The 20,967-nt window shown below is 46.3% G+C and overlaps 1 protein-coding gene across 2 annotated transcripts in view; it reads left to right on the forward strand.

Annotated features, from left to right (window-relative positions):
- Positions 1-20,967, forward strand: part of KIAA1671 (KIAA1671 ortholog) — a 282,787-nt gene that overhangs the window by 125,896 nt on the left and 135,924 nt on the right. The gene's annotated exons all lie outside the window — the stretch shown is intronic.

Here is a 20,967-nt window from a genome sequence, read left to right on the forward strand (position 1 = left end):
TTTAACACTAGCAGAACACACAAAATTAGTGGTACAAAAATGCTTTTTTACATTGTGGAAATTAAGAACCATAAAAAATATTTTGATCCTTTATCATTCAGACTATTGGTGCAGGCATTGGTTTTAACTATTTTAGACTATTGTAACATCATCTATTTAGGAGCACCCAAAAAAATTCTAAGGAAATTCAGAATTCAGCTGTTCGATTGATTTTTGGTTTAAAAAAGAATGACCGTATTGGTCCATATTATCATTTACTTCATTGGCTGCCTTTGGAGGCAAGAGTATTATTCAAATTTTCCTGTATCTGCTTTAAGCTGATCTCGGGATTGTCTCCAGCTTACCTTTTTCCTCATTTTGTGTTGCATAGACCATCAAGAGAAACTAGAAACTTCTACTTATTTGCTTATCCAAAAATTAATGGGGGTAGATATAAGACCTTCTTAGATAGGACTCTGGCATTTCAAGCTGGTAGGCAACAATCTTGGTTAGGTAAATTTATTCAGCAAGCTATGTTATCCTATTGCAGTTTTTGAAAATTAATTAAGACCACTTTTGTTCGATAAGTTTATTACTTAGTGAGTTTTATTATTGAAATTCTATTTTACAAATATTTGAATTTTTTACTGTATTATTGTTTTTGCTGATTGTCCAGCTCTTCTTAGTGTAAACTGCCTAGAACTTTTGGTTATGGTGGTTTGAAAGAATAAAGTTATTATTATTCTTGTGCTGAAACATCAGAAGGTATGTTTGTTTGTTTTTTTCTTTTTGAAATTAAAGTGTTGTGTTATAACTATTGTCATATGGCTTTTCTGCGATGGCAGTGTGTGTCGTCATCGCTTAGAGCAGGGGTGTCAAAGTCCTTCCTCGTGGGCCACAATCCAGTTGGGTTTTCAGGATTTCCCCCAATCAATATGCATGAGATCTATTAGCATACCATGAAAGCAGTGCATGAAAATAGATCTCATGCATATTCATTGGGGAAATCCTGAAAACTCGACAGGATTGCGGCCCTCGACAGGATTGCACCCCTGGCTTACAGCTATTGAAACCATTGGCAAAATAGGAGAGCTTCAGTTTGAGGGCAGTGCAAAATTACATTACATTACATTACTGACTTCTATTCCGCCTGTACCTTGCAGTTCTAAGCGGATTACATCAAAAGATAACTGGACATTTCCAGGAAGAAGATTACAATTAATGGCACTGATAGCTAATTCAATTTTGAGGTGAGGTTACAAAGTGGAAAAATGAGGGGAGCGTCAGAAGGAGCTGGAAATATACGAGAAGTTTGCAGAGTGGATGCTGGTTACATTGTTGAGTCTTAGGGGGATATTACAAGTAGGGAGAGGGGAGAATAGCATGGGGGAATGGAAGGGGGGTTAGGACATCTGGATTAATTTTTTGAATAGTAGGGTTTTGATTTCTTTTCGGAAAGCTTTGAGGTCCGTTGTTGCTGTCAGCAGGTTGGTGATGGAGGGGTCCAATTTTGCTGCCTGTGTTGCTAGTAGGTGGTCATACATCTTTTTGCGATTAGTTCCTTTGAAAGGGGGATAGGAGAATGGGGACTGGATTCTCCTTTGTCTGGATGAGAGGTTCCTGTTTAGGCGGTTGTTTAGGTGGGTGGGTGCTGTTCCGTTTAATGTTTTGAATAATAGGTAGTATAGTTTGAATTGAATGCGGGCTTGTATAGGTAGCCAATGTGAGTCTAGGTAGGCGTTGGTGATGTGATCAAATTTTCCAAGAGAATAGATCAGTCTGAGGGCTGTGTTCTGTACGGTCTGTAATTGTTTTATTAAGTAGGTGGGGCAAGGTAGGTAGAGGATATTGCAGTAGTCCATTAGACTTAGGACTAGGGATTGGACTATGAGTCTGTATTGTTCTTTGTCGAAGAATTTTCTAATTTTGCGTAGGTTGCGCATGGTAAAGAATGCTTTTTGTGTGGTTTTGTTGATTTGCACCTGAAGAGTGCAGCATCTATCTACTGTCACTCCTAGGAGTTTGAGAATGGGCTGTATGGGATATTTGGTGGCATTTATTTCTAGTTCGGTTATAGAAGGGGTTTTGTCCTTTTCAAGCAATAGAAATTTTGTTTTGTCTGGGTTGAGCTTCAGTTTGTGTTCTATCATCCATTTTTCCACTGCTTCTAGTGTTTTTTCCAGGTTGTCTGTTGTGGTGGGGTCTTGTAAGTCAAAGGGGAGGAGTATGGTTATATCATCTGCGTAGCTGAATGAGGTTACTTCGAGGTTGTCTAGCATGGTACCAAGGGAGGATATGAAGAGATTGAAGAGTATAGGTGATAGTGGTGACCCTTGAGGTACTCCGCAGGGATTGGTCCAGGGATCCGATATGAAATCTTTTGTTTTTACTCTGTATGTTCTTGTTTTGAGGAATCCTTGGAACCAATTGTATACCCCGCCTGAGATCCCTATTGCTTCTAATATCTGAAGAAGTATGGTGTGGTCAATCAGGTCAAATGCGGCAGAGAGGTCGAGTTGAATTATCAGCATCCTTCTTCCTTTGCTAAGGTGCTGCCAGGCTATATCTAGTAGGGATACTAGCAGTGTCTCTGTACTGTGGTTGGATCTGAACCCTGATTGAGTTGGGTGGAGTATGTTGTGGTCTTCAAGGTAGTTGGAGATGTAATGTGCAACCAGACCTTCTATTAGTTTAACATATAATGGAATTGAGGCGATGGGCTTGTAGTTGGAAGGGGTGTCTATTGGTCCTTTGTGGTCTTTCAGTATTGGGGTGATTATGATTTCTCCTTGGTCTTGTGGGAATTCACCTTCCGTTAGAGTTGTTTGAATCCATTGCAAGAGGCTAGCTCTAAATTTGGGGGAGGCATTTGTTAGTAAATATGAGGGGCAATTGTTCAGGTCGCATGACGCTTGACTATATTTTTTGTAGAGTCGGTTCATATCCGACCATTGTACCACTGGGAATTTGGTCCAGTACCTGTCAGCTGCAGTGGCGTCATCTGTTGTAGGGTTTATTTTGATCTCGTCGAGGTGGGTTGGTGAGTTGTTGAAGGAGGTTCTGATTGTGGTGATCTTGTTTTTGAAGTGGTCTGCTAGTTGGGTGGCTGTTGGAGGGTAGAGTCCTTGAGTGACTAGGAATGGCTTAGTGTCGGTGAGGTTTTTTACTAGTTGGAAGAGTTTCTTTGTGTCTATGATATCTGTGCAGATTAGTTTGGAGTAATAAGCTTTTCGTTTTTCCTTAAGTTTGACCTTGTATTGTTTTATTAGGTTTCTCCAAGCTACTTTGGTGTGTTCTTGGTTGTCGGCAGTGCCTTTTTAGTTGTAGAAGTTCGGTGTCGAACCATTTGTCAGAAGATCTGCAGAGTTTGTGTTTTATCTTTACTGGGGCTAGCTCGTTCAGGGTTGTTTTGCTCAGGGAGCGCCACTGGCGAATGAATATATTTGGGTCTATGGAGGCGATTGAGGGGTCTACTAAGGCCCAGAAAGTGGAGGGATCGATTTTTTGTCTGTGAGGGGTTCGTGTTTGTTTGTGCTTTGTGTCCAGTTGATGCTAAAGGTGAATTTGTAGTGGTCTGACCAGAGGGAGGGGTGCCAGGCCCCATTGGAGATATGAATGTCTGGTGTGTGGGGATGTTGGGACATGTAAGCTGCAATATCAAGTTACTAGACATTGTTTTGCTAAAGCGTATTGGTATCTGGGTTTGAAGAGCTGCCGAACTACATATGTACCATCTGATGGGCTGCTCTATTTTTTTTTTTTTTTCTTACCTGTTTAAACTAAAATTTGCAAGTGTTATTTAGAAAGTGACTTTGGATTGTCTCGTGCTTGTTTTGCCAAGAACTAGTACATGCATATGATCTAAAAGACAAGGAACTGAGAACATGGATGTTAATTTTTATTGGCACCCAAATTTAAGGACACTAAACCAATATGAGGAGCAACACTGCGATTACTTGTGTTAACATGTACAGTTCAAAAAAAAATCTCTCCACAAGTATGATTCTTCATAAAATATCACACAATCCAAAGTATCTTAGAATTTAATGAAACATTCAATACGAATTTCACTACTAAAATGTGCTCAGAAAATGCTAAATTATATAAAGTGCTCAGTCACCAACCAAATCGTGTCATAAAAATGCCAGCCACTCGTTCGTCCTCAGGATACGTTCATCTCTGGCTCTTCCCTTGCCTCTAACTGGGAGGATCGATGAGAAAACCACCTGCGCTCCTGTCTGCTTCAGCCTCTCACCCAGTGCTCCAAAGTCTCTGGTATTGACATAGGGTTTGTCTGTGTTCTGCACTGTTTCACCAAGGCCAGGTGCCCGGTAGGAATGAATGTTGAGAAGCATTATTGGTGTAATGGCCCAAAGTAGGAACATGTTTGTCAATCTCCTTCACTCCTTTTGGACCCAAAACATCCCTCACTTAAAAATTAGCGAAGACTACTGCCGTATAATGTTGTTTTAACATTTTTTTTTATACTGCATTTCCTAGATTGTCCAAAGTGGAGAATAATGCAAGCAAAGTTGCCATAGTCATCTACAGCGGTGTTCTTCAACTGCCGGTCCGCAAAAATTTCCTGCCGGTCCGTGAAGAATTAGTGTCCCCCTGCAAGCGCGTGCCCGTCTTCCTTCCGGCTTGGCTGCTCCTTATCTTCATCACCAGCTGCACTTGTTTGCCGGGACAGCGCACAGTGGCTCTTGCACGCTGCACGTGGCTGTCCCGGAACCAGAACCGGGTCAGCAGTGTGCAAGTATAGCTGGCACTGAAGATAAGGAGCAGACACTGATCGACTTCAGCAGAGGCTGGATGGCCCTGAACAAGTAAGGGAGAAAATGGGGAGGGGGGGAGCGCATTGGGACATGGGAGGGGCATGAATTTGGGACAAACGTTGGAAGGCAGGGCGAGGGGGGCCACGAATTCAGGACGCAGAAGGAAGGGAGGAGGCATGAACTTGGGACACAAGGGAGGGGATAGAAAGGGAGAATTGTTGGGGATGAGTGTGTAAGTGAGATGGACAGATGGTGCACATGGGGAAAGGAAGAAAGAGGAAAATTGTTGGGTATAGAGAGGTGTGAGGAAGGGATGAGAGGTGTGAGAAGGATGGTAGATGAGATGGATGAGAAGGAAAAATGTTGGATATGGTGGTGGAGAGGGAACAGAGGGACAGATTGAAGGGGATGCAGAGGGGAGGAATGTTGGACATAGTGATGGAGGGAGAAGTGTGGCATGGTGCTGGAGAGGGGTGATAGAAGGCGAAATGTTGGGCATGGGGCTGGTGGGCAATAGTGAAAATCCTGCACATGATCCGGGGATGAGAGAGGGAAAAATGTTGGATATGGCAGTAGAGGGGGGTGGGAGAGATGCACCATGGATCTCTCTCTCTCTCTCTCTCTCTCTTTCCCCACAGGATGGAGACGGGAACCGAGTTCACGGGGATGGGGCGGAGACGGGTTTTTTAATTTCAGTCTTAGTAGTTTGCAGGTCCACAAAATAATTCTTTTATTTCCGCCGGACCATAGGTGTAAAAAGATTGAAGAACACTGATCTACATAAATCAAAGTACTTTGGCAATAACAAATGCAACCTTAGTTTTGTCCACTCCTGTTGCAGATTTTAGATTTAGAAAGACAAACATTTTTTTCTCTTAAATCTGCCACAATATTGCTAACAAAGATATTGAACAGAACAAGCAATGGGACAGATCCTTTTAGACACGTTTCTTTCTTGCGGTCTGAACACCATCTATCATCCCGTTCTGTCCTCTGCATTTCAGCCACTATTTCTAATCCAGTGCACCGTCTTTGGCTTTATCGGTGGACAGCTCAGTTTGTTTAATCATCTGTTGTGTCCATGCTGAAATCCAAGTATATCACTTCCAAAGCCCCTCCTTAGTGTCGTTCTCTATTAACCCAACTGAAAAGAGATTATCAGATTAAAACCCTCATCTCAGTGTGCAGCGATGAGGATAGCTACGAAAGCAAATAGAATGTTAGGAATTATCGGGAAAGGAATGGAAAATAAAGATGAGAATGCTGTAATGCCATAGGTGAGGCCGCACCTTGAATTCTGCGTGCGAATATAGTCGCCACATCTCAAAAAAAAAAAAAAAGATAAAATGGAATTAGAAAAGTTACAGAAGAAGGGTGACAAAAATGATAAAGGGAACGGGATGAGTTCCCTATGAGGAAAGGCTAAAATGCCTAAGGCTCTTCAACCTGGAGAAGAAACAGCTTGTGGAGGGAGATATGATAGAGGTCTATAAAATACTGAGGGGAATTGGTAGATGTGAATTGCTTGTTTACTGTTTACAAAAATACTAGCACCACGGGGCATGCAATGAAGCTACTAAGTAGTAGATTTGAGGGCTCCTTTTACGAAAGCGCGTTGGGGCCTCAACGCGCGCGCTAAATTGCCGCACGCGCTAGCCGCTACGGCCTCCTTTTGAGCAGGCGGTAGATTTTCGGCTAGCACGCGTGCTAAAACGCTGAGCGCACCTTCGTGAAAGGAGCCCTTAAACTCTGGAATTCATTGCCACAGAATGTGGTTTAAAAAAAAAAGTGGGCTTAGCAGGGTTTAAATAAGATTTGGATAGTTTCCTAGAAAAGAAAGGAGTTGGGGGAAAATCCACTGCTTATTTCTAGGATAAGCAGCATAAAATGGGTCTTGCCGGGTACTTGTGACCTGGGTTAGCTGCTGTTGGAAACAGGATACTGGGCTTGATGCGGAATATCTTCTGTCTGTCCCAGTATGGCAACTCTTTTGTTCTTTCTGATATACCCTTAATTTAATTTAGTTTTTAATTCTAGTCTGCCTTTATCCAAAGTGGATTACAAAAGTATACATAAATAATAAAACAATTAAAATACATACAAACTGCACTAACAAAATAACAAAGTTTGCTGTCCTTTAAGACCAACTAGCATATTTCATATTACAAAACAAATGTCTTTCTAACAATTACTTAAATGATTACATATCACTGAGTACCCTTGAATCTTGAACACCTGTTTTAGACATTATTAAAATAAAGTCCTCTTTAAGATAATGTCTGGTTTATGTTGATGTTGAAAAACATTATAAAACAGAATCTGAATTTTGGTTTTCTGAAACTCAACTGAATGTTGCCACCTTGTCATTTTTAATAACATCTATTTTTGGTTGCAATGGGGATAAACTAGTTCAGTGACATTTTATTTGCTAGAGTAGGGTTTGTGGTTTCAGTTCTTTTTTTTACGGTGAAAAGGAAATAACCTTTATGATTGGTTCGTTAGTGGTGTTTTACTTCTAGACTTCAAGCTACAAAGTGCATTTAAGATAGCTTTCTCAGTCGTGTCAGATATTTCTTATTTCATGTCGTTTTGACGGAAACATTCCATTTTTATAACCAGTTAGGTTCATTCATTCACGCTTTCCTCTTTAACATTGTGGGAAACGGTGAACCTTTTAAGTGCAGTACACTTGTAATGAGGCTGGTTAGATAAACAGGACATGCATTATTTTTTTAAGATTAGCTGGGCGTGCCAAGACATGGTGGCTTCTGATAAGGTTATACACCAAGGGCAGGAGATCGGCAGGAAGAAAGAAGCTGAGGAAAGGCTCTCCTTAAAGGGCTTCAGTTGTACCTACATTGGAGAAACCCCTTTAAAAAATAAAACTAAGTCACTGGACAAAACTGCTCTAGGCATGGGTTGCTGTTGGCACCCTCTTCCCTTTTGGGCTTGTAGACTTATTAAGAAAGTTAAGGGTGGCATGGTGCCCAGAGCTTGCTTCCCCTTCAGATGGCCCTAAATTTAAATAAATATTTGATTTAAAGGTGAAGATGGTTTAAAAACGCCATAAGCTTTTGTGATAAGAGCAAAGACTACTTCATTTGTGCTTTCTCTTAAGGCCGGTGTCCCGCAAACTTTTCTGGCTGGCGGCATACTAAACGCAGTGCCCCGGCCGGAAGACACCTGGAAGTCAATGCGATGACGCATGCGCGGAGGCCCGTCTTGCTGCGACCCCCACCTTTACAGGGATCCGGGAGGGAGAAGAGGAGAGACGCCAGCCAGGAGGAGAGTCGTCCACGCCGGCTGCCTGCTGGCAGGACATGCCTCTCGCCGGCAGGCAACCATCATAGACAATTCTGTTCCTCGCCAATGTGTTGCGGCACGCCAGAAATCTCAGGAGGCACACTGGTGTTCCGCGGCACACAGTTTGTGATGCACTACTTTAGACTTGTGTTCTTGTCTGCATTAAAAATCACTAAATCGGTGGCCTTAAAGATAAAATCTTCTGAGTGAAAGCAGTATTGGATCAAAAACCAAAAATAAATGCTACACTCTCTGACACCTTAGTATTCTAAAGTTCACTTGCTTGCTTCCTTCTGTAATCCTTTTGTTCTTTTCACTCAATAAGAGCATAATATTATTCAATATTTGAACTTTCTAACCAATGGCCTCAGCAGCTACACTTGAACATCATATTTCATGTAATGTTCAAGCTTTCAGTAGCCAGCCTCCTCATTGGTCTTTAACATAATATTTCATACTAGTTTTTTTAGCCTGTTACATTAACGGGTGCTAGAATAGGTGTGTAGACTTAGGCATTTCTTTCTTTTTGTCTGTCTTTCTTTCTATCTCTCTCCCTGGCCGCCTGTCTGTCTTTCTGTCTCTTTCCCTGGCCCCCTGTCTATTTGTCTTTCTTTCTTTTTCTTTCTTTCTTTCTTTCTTTTTCTTTCTTTCTCTCTTTCTCTCTCTCTCTTTCTCTCTCTCTCTCTCTCTCTCTCTCTCTCTGGCCCCCTGTATGCCTGTCTTTCTTTCTGTCTCTCCCCCCCTGTCCAGCAGCACCCCTTCCCTGCTCCCCCTGTCCAACAGTAGCCCTTCTCCCTTCCTTTTACCTCCCCCCTGTCCAGCAGCACCCCTTCCCTGCTCCCACTGTCCAACAGTAGCCCTTCTCCCTTCCTTTTACCTCCACCCTGTCCAGCAGCACCCCCTTCCCTGCTCTTTTCTGATAAATCTCCCGTGTTTTGTGAAGCAGCTCTGCCTGGACCCACCGCAGGCTCCTTGTAGCGATAGGGAAACCGCCGCATGCAAACCGCCACAGGCTCCTTATTCAGCTGGCTCCTTTTTCAGCTGGGGAAACCGCCGCATGCGTCGCAAATTGCCACAGGCTCCTTCTACTATGCATGCAGCGGCACAGAGCCATAGATCACGGATGCATGGAGTTTGAAGTGCACATGTACGCTAAGGGTTTTATTATAGCGGATTATTTTTAAATATTTTCCAATAAATTTTAGCCTGTCCCCTCTTCTCATACCCTCCTCTGCCCCCAGCTACCCCTGGCAGTTTGTGAGGAGCAGCTTTTTGGACTTCCCCTGCCACTCAGTTGTGAAGGACTTTTTTTTGGTTTTATTTTAATGGGCTCAGCTGTTGTACATGTGTTGTGTGCTCATACAACACACGCACAGAAGCTACCAGAAGTTCTACAGTTGCCAGGAAATTCTGGAACCGGCTATTTGGTGCTTTGGGGGGGGGGGGGGAGCATTCCTGTTTGTGCATCGCAAGAAGAGCTCATTTAAATACTAATGAGCTCCTTGCGATGCATTTCCATAGGATTCTTGGTGGCTGCTATGAGGATTGGTAGCAACCACAGAGAACCCTTTTGAGTCTTGGCAAGAGGGTTTCCATGCCAGTAAAGACTGGTTTAATGAGTCTTACTGGCGTGGAAACCTTTTGTGCATCGGGGCTCAAAGCTTGAGTTTGTATGATGAAGGCTACACAAAAAAGGCCAATTACAAGACTATACAGTACTCCCCCGATATTCGTTGGGGTTCCATTCCAGGAACCCCCGTGAATCTTGAAAAACCGCGAATATGGTTTTTCGTCGGGGAGCGGGAGAGGCAGGAGAGAACAGCCAGAGCGCCGGTGAGTGAAGGAAATCGCTCGCTGTATGCTCCGACCGCCTCTTCCTGGACTAAAGTTGGGCCTTACCAATCAGGAGCTGCATGGCAAAGCAGCTCCTGATTGGTAAGGCCCCACTTTAGTGCAGGAAGAGGCAGTCAGAGCATATAGCGACATAAGCGCACCGCGGGAAAACTTAGTTTTAAAGAGCTCTGATGGGGGGTATTGGGGGAAACACCCCCCTCACACACTTTACTGCATACTGTACGTGCTGCCGTTGGGGGGGTGCAACTCCCCACATTATAGAGAAAACGGAACTTTCCCCCCCAAAATCAGAAAAAGTTCCGTTTTCTCTATAATGGAGGGTTCCAAACTCCCCCCAACAGCAGTGCGAACACATTGCAGTAAAGTGGGGGGATTCCCCCCCCACAACCCTGTCGGAGCTCTTTAAAACCTTGTTTTCCCACGGCGCGCTGGTGTCTTGCGCTGAATTATTTGCCCTCCATTGTCGGCGCATTGGTGTCTCGCGCGCGACTGACTATGAATCGGGAAATCCAGACGTCTGGTAACCCTACCCAAATGTGTTCAAACAAAATGAGCATTTGACTATGTAAGCAGAGGGTGATTGAAACCGAGTTTTTTGATTTTGACCGAATCCAAATCCGCAGCTGAAATTTGTTGAAGCTTATACTGAAATCAGTATAGCACGCCCTACCCCCCCCCCCCCCCCACACACACACCCAAGGGTAGGCCACATGTTACATTTCCTCCCCATTCAAAATGATTGTCACAGCCTCCTGTGGCAATCTCATAACTGCCACTAGAGGTCACAAAAGCCATTTTGAGATTGGAACCAATGTGAATATACTGTATACTAAAAGCTTCCATTTACTTTTCTGTACTCTGATCATATCTAGGAATGTTAATCTTTATTATATCACAGCTCTATCTCAACTTACAAAATTATATGTTAAAAACAAATAACTTAATAACTCCAAAAATACACTGATTCAGTCTCCAATAACGCTGGAAAAATTCTTGAGGCTAGATGTTAAGCCAAATCTTCTTAATACTCCTGCCATCAAATGATAAGTGGCAGAGATGATATAAAGTCAAAAATCAGCGTTAATTGGAATATTGTGCAACTAGTGCAATTTGTGTAAACAATTTTTGATGTGCAAAAAGTGCAATTAAAGTGCCTTGTACATATTGATTCAATGCCTGGCCCCCCGACCCGGGTTTCATGTTCTTCGTCAGGAGGGGTCCAGGCATTGAATCAATATGTACAAGGCACTTTAATTGCACTTTCTGCACATCAAAAATTGTTTACACAAATTGCACTAGTTGCACAATATTCCAATTAACGCTGATTTTTGACTTTATATCATCTCTGCCACTTATCATTTGATGGCAGGAGTATTAAGAAGATTTGGCTTAACATCTAGCCTCAAGAATTTTTCCAGCATTATTGGAGACTGAATCAGTGTATTTTTGGAGTTATTAAGTTATTTCTTTTTAACATATAATTATGTAAGTTGAGATAGAGCTGTGATATAATAAAGATTATTATTATTTAATCATCACAGAATACTATTAATTGACTCCCTAATAGTGGACATATCTAGGAATGTATCATTTTTGTTTACTTGTGCAAAATTAAGAACTAGAAACCCACCCACTGATTTACAGTTAACCATTTTATGTATGTAGCAGTGGAAAGTGCTTGTCTTTTGCTTGAGGTTGGGGTTTTTTTGTTAGTAGCACCTGTTAATCTGAAAATGAGTTTGGTCAAAAAGGGCCTGTTTGATTCTTTTTGGTTAACATGCAGTAATTGTGGTAAGGACAGCTGGCCTCAATCTACTCTAGAATTATGAACAAATCCATATACAGAGAAAATCTATACACGAAAGTAAATGTAAGTTGAATTTAGTTTAATGGATTCCTTGTGATTTATAATGTGTTTTGTTGCAAGAATATAGTTATTGTTCACATCTGACTATCTGTTGCTTTTTAAGGACCATAAGAATAGCCATACTGGGTCAGATCGGTGGTCCATCCAGCCCAGTATCCTGTTTCCATAGTGGCCAATCCACATCATAAGTACCTGGCAGAAAACTCAGAGTAGCAACATTCCAGAGCTCAGATTGTGATGTCATAATACCTTGTTCCACCAATGCCTAAGAGCCAGCCTCATCAGTGATGTCACAATAGCTTGATTGTCCTATACTTGTCTCACATAAGAACATAAGGTCAGACCAATGGTCCATCTAGTCCAGTAACCTGTTTTCCACAGAGGCCTATCCAGGTCACAAGTACCTGGCAGAAACCCAAATAGTACCAATGTTCCATTCTGTCAATCCCAGGACAATACAAGTCTAACTGTTAGTACAGTGAGCTGAGAACCAAGGGAACTGGGTTCGGTTCCCATTGCAGCTCCTTGTGATCCTGTGCAAGTCGTCTAATCCTCTTTATAAAAAAAAAAAAAAGGAGAACATCTGGCCCCACTCCGTTCTGCCTCCAAGGTCTGGAGGGCCTCTGCGCATGTGTGGACGCTGATGGGATATCACGCGCATTTGCATACACATATGATAATCATCGCATCAATGTCCAGGCATGCTCAGAAGGCCTCCTGACATGGCCCCGAGCTTGGGGACTTCCAAAACCCGGACAAACTGCTGGGTTTTGGAAATCCCTCTGGGCACCTGGACAGTCCTCTAAAAAGAGGACATGTCCGGGTTTTCCCAGACATCTGGTAACCCTGCCTGATCCTCCATTTCCCCAGAAACCAAAACATAGATTGTGAGCCCACTAGGGACAGAGAAAGTCCCTGCATTTAATAACTGTTTTGGTTGTAGCACAGAAAGACGGAATATCAAATGCATTACCCCATTTGACAGTCAGTAGCTTTCAGAGCTCAGTATTTTTGTTTAAATGTATTTATTATCCCAGGACAAGCAGGCAGGTATTCTCACTAGTGGGTGATGTCATCAGACAGAGCCCCGGTACGGACGTCTCACAAGCACGTGTTGCTTGTAGAAACTTAAAAGTTTCTAGATGCCCGCACCGCGCATGCGCCGGTGCCTTCCCGCCCGGAGGTCCGGGCGTGTCTCCTCAGTTCTTTTCTTTCCGCGGAGCTGAGAAGTTCAACTTCATCATGCGCTAGCTGAATTCAGTTAAATTTGCCTTCCTTGTCCGCGTTTTCGCTTTCTTTTAATTACAGTTAACAGTACTTTTCTTTTTCAGTAAAAAAAAAAAAAAAAAAAGAAGATTATTTCCTCCGGCGGGTCGAACGGGCCGGCCACGTGGCTCAGGCCCACTGGCTTCGACCTCGCGGCGGAGATTTTCCGGCCTATGTCCCGGCCAATCACCGGGTTTAAAAAGTGCAGCAAGTGCCAACGCGCGATTTCACTCACGGACCCTCACCGGCGCTGTTTGCAGTGTTTGGGCCCTGACCACATTCCGAAATCGTGCAGGCCTTGCTCTACCCTTACGGCACGCTCATTCAAGCGGCGTTGCCTATTGTGGGAATCGATGTTCAAGATGGACGCAGCTAAGGATCCCTCAGCCTCCACTTCATCTGATACCTCCCCGGTTCGGGCGAAACCGGTATCGACCCCTCCTGCATCGAGTGTGGTGAAACCGGCATCGTTCATCCCGACACCATCCACGAGCTCGACGTCGGTGCCTGCCCCGGTCTCCTCGGTTCAGGTACCTCTTCCTTCCACAGTGCCACCAGTGGTCATCAAAGTGCCGAAAGCTACTAAGCAGAAGCACTCGGCCTCGAAGGAGCGCGATGACCGTGCAGGAGGACCCCCTTTCGGTGCGGATCCCTCCTTATCGGCTTCGCTACGGTCCGTGCTGGAAGCTCAATTCGTTGAGCTCATGCAGACCATCGGACCCGGGCTCATCGCTGCCATACAGGGTGACCTCCCGGTACCGGTCCAAAAGGGCGGTCCGCCCCCTCCCCCTCCTCCACGCCGTTCGACCTCGAAAACCGACGAGGACGAACGGGGGAGGGCGGCGATGCCCACGCGGCAAGCCTCGCTTACCGATATGCCGCCATTAGAACCCATTACGCCTCCGCGCCAACATGGGACCAGACCTCCGATCGATACTCAAAGCCCTGGGCATAGTCAGGAAGAGTTCTTCCGTACTCCTTACCAGACTTGGGTAGCATCGCAAGAATCCGCATCGCAACCCCAGTTGCGATCCACCGCTTCCAGCCCTATCCACCACTTGGGGGCCTCGGGAGACCATGCGATGCACAGACGATCCCGATCCCCGTCCCGCCACCGAGACGGGCACCGATCAAGACACTCATCCTGGCACTCTTCACGCCATTCGGAGGTGTCACCGCAGAAAAAACTGCAACGTAGGGGATACTCCTCATCAGAGGTGTCCCCTCCGGAGGGCCCGGAGTACGAGGAGACACCGGTGCCCGATTCTCCTTGCCACTCCCCGATGTCCATGGACCCGGAGGCCTCCTCCTCCTCCAGCCCGTCCCACAGACCGACGCTGGCGGATCAATTGTCCTTCTCATCATTCCTCCGACAAATGGCGGATGATCTGGATGTGACCCTTGACACGGGCTCCCGATACTCCAAAGAGTATCTGGACACCATGCATTTACCTAACCCTCCAACGGAGTCGCTTCGGCTCCCCCTGCATAAATTGCTGGATCAGACCTTCATGCAGTGTTTCGAAACACCGTACTCCATACCGGCGATTCCCAGCAAACTCGATGCTCGATACCGCATCGTGCACCATAAAGGGTTTGAGGGCCCTCAACTCTCCCACCAATCCCTACTGGTCGAGTCCTCTCTTAAACGCTCTCATCCCTCCCAGGTCTACGCCTCTGTACCGCCGGGCCGAGAGGGGAGAACGATGGACAAATTTGGTAGAAAATTCTATCAAAACTCCATGATGGCGTCACGGGTGCTGAACTACAATTTCTTTTTCTCTTCCTATCTGGAGTTCTTCTTGCCGGTGCTCCGCAAGTTCACTCCGTTCATAGACAACCAAGCTCGATTCGAGTTCGAGGAAGTGGTAGCCTCCCTCTCCCAATTACGCCTCCAGCTGATGCAATCCTCCTTCGATGCATTCGAACTCTCGGCACGTGCTGCCGCAAGCGCGGTAGCCATGCGTCGCCTGGCATGGCTCCGTACAATCGATATGGATCCCAACCTCCAGGACAGACTCGCCAACGTACCATGTGCTGGAGCTGACCTGTTCGATGAGTCTATCGAAACTGTTACCAAGAAGCTGTCGGATCATGAAAAATCTTTCCAATCCATCCTGCGGCCCAAACCCAAACCTCAACAGTCTCGACCTTCCAGGCCACCCCTGATTTACCAGCGGCGTTACATGCCCAGACAAACGCCTGCTGCGAGACAACCTGCGAAGAGACAACCTCCCCAGAAGTCTCAACAAAAACCTCAGCCACCGGCTGCACCTAAGGCTCCCCAGCCCTTTTGACTCCCCTCCCGGGAGCATAACCGACACCGTTCTGCACTCAGCCTCTCCCATAGGGGGCCGCCTCCATCTTTTTTACCATCGATGGGAGGCCATAACCACGGACCTATGGGTCCTTACCATCATAAGAGAAGGATACTCCCTTCAATTCCATCGGGTCCCCCCGGACCATCCTCCAAGAGAGTATCCTTCAAGCTCGACGCAGACCGCCCTTCTTCTTCAGGAAGTCCAAACCTTACTTCAGCTTCGGGCTGTCGAGCCGGTCCCGTCAGACCAATTGAACCGAGGGTTTTACTCCCGGTACTTCCTCGTCCCGAAGAAAACGGGCGACCTGCGACCCATTTTAGACCTTCGGGCCCTCAACAAGTTTCTGGTCAAAGAGAAGTTTCGCATGTTGACTTTGGCTTCTCTATACCCCCTCCTCGAGCAGAACGACTGGTTATGCTCCCTGGATCTCAAGGAGGCCTACACTCACATCCCCATTCACCCGGCCTCCCGAAAGTTCCTCAGATTTCGGGTGGGAAATCTGCACCTACAATATCGAGTGCTACCATTCGGCCTATCTTCGTCCCCCAGAGTCTTCACAAAGTGCCTGGTGGTAGTGGCCGCGGCACTCCGGGACAGGGGTCTACAGGTGTTCCCATACCTCGACGACTGGCTCATCAAGGCCCCGTCAGCCCCAGAGGTCACTTCGGCGGCCTTGGCTACAACCTACTTCCTCCAGAATTTGGGCTTCGAGATCAACTTTTCCAAGTCTCATCTACAACCCACCCAGTCCCTCCCCTTCATCGGAGCGGTCCTGGACACCACCCGACTCCGAGCATTCCTGCCTCTGCAACGCATGGAGTCTCTTCTTCATCTCTGCCAGTCGGTGTCTACTCGCCAAACCCTACCGGCGAGACAACTGATGGTGCTCCTGGGCCATATGGCCTCCACAGTACATGTGACACCCTTTGCCAGACTCCATCTCAGGATCCCCCAGTGGACCCTGGCATCACAGTGGAATCAGACGTCCGATCCACTATCCAAACACATCTTAGTCACACCTGCTCTTCGGCAGTCTCTACTTTGGTGGATGACCTCTTCGAATCTATCCAGAGGTTTGCTGATGCACTCTCCCCCCCATCAGAAAGTTCTCACAACCGATTCGTCGAATTATGCATGGGGGGCCCACCTGGATGGTCTCCGCACCCAAGGATTCTGGACCAGTGCGGAAAGACTACACCAAATCAATCTACTGGAACTCAGAGCCATCTTCAATGCGCTCCAAGCTTTCCAACACCTACTTCACGACATGGTGATCCTCATTCGCACAGACAATCAGGCCGCCATGTATTATATCAACAAGCAAGGAGGCACGGGCTCGGCCCTCCTTTGCCAGGAAGCTCTACGAGTCTGGGACTGGGCGGTGCGCCACAACGCCTTCCTCAGAGCAGTCTACATTCAGGGGGAGAACAACGTCTTAGCAGACAAACTGAGTCGTCTACTACAACCGCACGAATGGACTCTCCATTCCAGCCCCCTTCACCAAATCTTCACACAGTGGGGGACGCCTCAGATAGACCTCTTTGCGGCTCCCCACAACTCCAAACTGCCTCAGTTTTGCTCCAGGATCTACACCCCTCATCGCCTCGAGGCAGATGCTTTTCTACTGAACTGGGGGAAACGATTTCTATATGCGTTCCCACCATTCCCGCTGATCCAGAAGACTCTGGTCAAGCTGAAACTCGAACAGGCCACCATGATCCTAATAGCTCCTCGGTGGCCCAGACAACCTTGGTTCTCCCTCCTACTTCAACTCAGCAGCAGGGAACCAGTACCACTTCCAGTGTTTCCTTCACTACTTACTCAACATCAAGGATCACTGCTTCATCCCAACCTGCAGTCTCTCCACCTGACAGCTTGGTTCCTCTCAACGTAACCCCTCACCACTTCTCTCAAGAAGTGAGGGAGGTCTTGGAAGCTTCCAGGAAGCCCGCCACTCGACAATGCTACTCCCAGAAATGGACCAGATTCTCCTCATGGTGTGTTTCTAAGTCAAAGGAACCTCAGCGAGCTTCCTTATCCTCCATTCTGGACTATCTCCTACACCTATCTCAATCCGGGCTCAAGTCTACATCCATACGAGTCCACCTGAGCGCTATTGCGGCGTTCCACCAGCCCCTACAAGGGAAACCCCTCTCGGCCCATCCGGTGGTCGCCAGATTTATGAAAGGACTCTTCCATGTTAACCCTCCTCTCAAACCACCCCCAGTAGTTTGGGACCTCAATGTAGTCCTTTCCCGTCTCATGAAGCCCCCGTTTGAACCACTCAACAGGGCCCCTCTTAAGTACCTCACCTGGAAAGTGCTTTTCCTGGTAGCCCTTACGTCCGCTCGCAGAGTCAACGAACTCCAGGCACTAATGGCGGATCCACCATTCACAGTATTCCATCATGACAAGGTGGTCCTCCGCACTCACCCGAAATTCCTGCCTAAGGTGGTCTCAGAATTTCATCTCAACCAATCCATTGTACTTCCAGTATTCTTCCCTAAGCCCCATTCTCACCACGGAGAATCGGCCCTTCACACTCTAGACTGTAAACGTGCGCTGGCTTTCTACCTGGATCGCACCAAGCCACACAGAACCACTCCTCAACTTTTTGTCTCCTTCGACCCTAATAAGTTGGGAAGACCCGTATCAAAGCGCACCATCTCTAATTGGATGGCGGCTTGTATCTCTTTCTGCTATGCCCAGGCTGGATTATCACTTCCTTGTAAGGTCACAGCCCATAAGGTCAGAGCAATGGCAGCCTCAGTAGCATTCCTCAGATCAACACCAATCGAGGAAATTTGTAAGGCTGCCACCTGGTCCTCGGTTCACACATTCACCTCACATTATTGTCTGGATACTCTCTCCAGACGGGATGGACAGTTTGGCCAAACAGTATTGAAAAATTTATTCTCTTAAGTCGCCAACTCCCCCTCCATCCCGCTGAGGTTAGCTTGGAGGTCACCCACTAGTGAGAATACCTGCCTGCTTGTCCTGGGATAAAGCAATGTTACTTACCATAACAGTTGTTATCCAGGGACAGCAGGCAGCTATTCTCACGTCCCACCCACCTCCCCTGGGTTGGCTTCTCAGGCTAGCTACCTGAACTGAGGAGACACGCCCGGACCTCCGGGCGGGAAGGCACCGGCGCATGCGCGGTGCGGGCATCTAGAAACTTTTAAGTTTCTACAAGCAACACGTGCTTGTGAGACGTCCGTACCGGGGCTCTGTCTGATGACATCACCCACTAGTGAGAATAGCTGCCTGCTGTCCCTGGATAACAACTGTTACGGTAAGTAACATTGCTTTTTGCGCACAGTGCAAAGCAAAATATCTGAGAAAATACAACAGTTTTCTGAAACATACGCACCCTATAATCCAACCCTACCCCACCCCGCCCCTGTAAGCAGCATATGAAAAGAGCATCCTTGTCAAAAGTAAACAGCTTCACAAATTCAATAATCGACTCCGCATGTGGAGTAAGGCCCATCCAAACGTGTTCCCAAATCGAGCAAAAGCGACATCCTGGAGGCTTATCAATATCGGCAAACTGCGGACGTTCCAAAGAAGCGTGCACTATCATCAATCATCTCCACTGGCTGTAGGTCGGTGGCTCATCGGACGGCCAGTTGGACAAAATGGCCTTTTTGCCCAGCAACATCGCTCTAGCCACAAAGGCCGACAACTTTTTAGGCTTAGGTGAGGCGATACTGTAAAATCCAAAGAAAGCTCTGGGTGTTGGAGTCCATCGCCTGCCCCAAAGAGTTGAAGTATACTGTAGTGACCCAAACAAGTCAAGAACTGCAGGATACGGGGACAGGACCAAAACATACGTCCTAAGGATGCATACGCGTGGGCGCACTTAGGGCAGCCATGCGACGGAGTTATGCCCATCTGGTATGCACACATAGGTAAAATGTAAAGGCGTAGAATAATCTTAAATTGTAATTCACAATGAACAATATTAGCAGAGAGTTTTCTCGAGGTCTTCAGCACTCATAATTGGTGTCCCGAAAGAATACATTGAAGATCTGCTCAGAGCTCAGTATATTTAATGGTGGAAACAACAATCATATTTTGACTGCAATGTCAATTTTCTGATATAACCACAAGAGGTTGCTGCTCATCTAGCAAATTGCACTGTATTTCGCTAAGCATTAGGTGTTTTGTCGACCTTGCGTCTGAAGTGGCTTTAGGTTGCTTCTGTTTTGAAAGCAGACACACTATAGCAAAATGCAGACATTTTAAGAGGAAAAACCTGGTGTAGCAGTGTAAAGCATGACAGTTAACACTTTTAGAGAAAAGGGGATGTTTTCTACATGATCAGAGAACAGGGAAACATGAAAGTAAATGGAGAGTAGAGGAAGGAGACAAGAGGGGTTATCAACAGGAAAAAATTCAGGACTGAAACTTCCAAGGATGACTGGGAGGAAAGCAAAATACCTAACACTTATTATTTCTGCAGTATTCAGAGAGGAAGGTGACGGTGTGAGAGACTTGCAGTTAAGTATGGCGCTCTAAAAATCTAAAAGTGAGCAAACCAACTTAGCTGGATGGGAATATCTTCCAATATGTTGAGTCTGGGGAAAAATGCTGGCATAAAGGTGGGCAAACTTTTGGGCTAGAGATCCAAAATAAAGGTTTGGCCTAAATATCAGGCCTGCATTTCATCTTTTCATCCCTTTTTTTTTTTTTTTTTTTCCTGCAATCTCCCCTTTTCCTTCCTGGCGTGTTATCTTTGTCTTGGTCCCTTCCTGGCCAAGGTGGCAAGGGGGCCCCTTCTGGTGATTCAGACAGGTCGTGACCTGTTTGGGCCGCCGCGAGAGCGGACTGCTGGGCAGGATGGACCTATGGTCTGACCCGGCGGAGGCACTGCTTATGTTCTTATGTATCCTCTCTCATAGGGCCTTCCTTTGTTCCTTCCCCTCTTTCTCAGTCAACCTTGGGAGTTTCACAGTGGTGAAGATATTAAGACTGCAGCAAGAGAAGAGGAAGTCGATGTAGATCTTCTGAGCTAGTATGTGCTCACAGGCCTGGCAACAGCTCTATTCCTCCGACAGTTTATCCTAGATAACAGGAAGCACCTGTGGGGAGGGGTTTCAGGCTACGATTACCAGACGTCCGGGAAAACCTGGACATGTCCTCTTTTTAGAGGACTGTCTGGGTGCCCAATTGGACTTTCCAAAACCCAGCAGTTTGGATTTTGGAAAGCTCTGGGCGCGTCTGGAGGGCCTTCGAGCATGCTCGAGTGACGTCGCACACGTCCATGCATGCCCGGAGGCCCTCGGACGTGGTCTGGAGGTCAGGAATTAAAAGAAGAATCTTTCTGGGGTGATACTGGGGCGGGCCTACAGGCAGAACGTGAAGGGGTTGGGTGTGGAACAAGGTGGGACTGGGGGCAGAATGGGGCACAGCCATGCGTCTAAAATTATTGGATGCAAAATATGGTAACTCTAGTGCAGGCACATGGAACTGCATGGTCTGTTGGCCTGCATCAATATACAGAGACCTTGCTAATTTTTTTAACATAGGCAGGCTGCACTCATTTGTACGCCCAGCAGAAGACATTCAGAAATAAGTCACAGAGAAATTTCTA

Source organism: Geotrypetes seraphini, chromosome 8 (genome assembly GCF_902459505.1).
Source record: "Geotrypetes seraphini chromosome 8, aGeoSer1.1, whole genome shotgun sequence".
NCBI classification, from domain to species: Eukaryota; Metazoa; Chordata; class Amphibia; order Gymnophiona; family Dermophiidae; genus Geotrypetes; species Geotrypetes seraphini.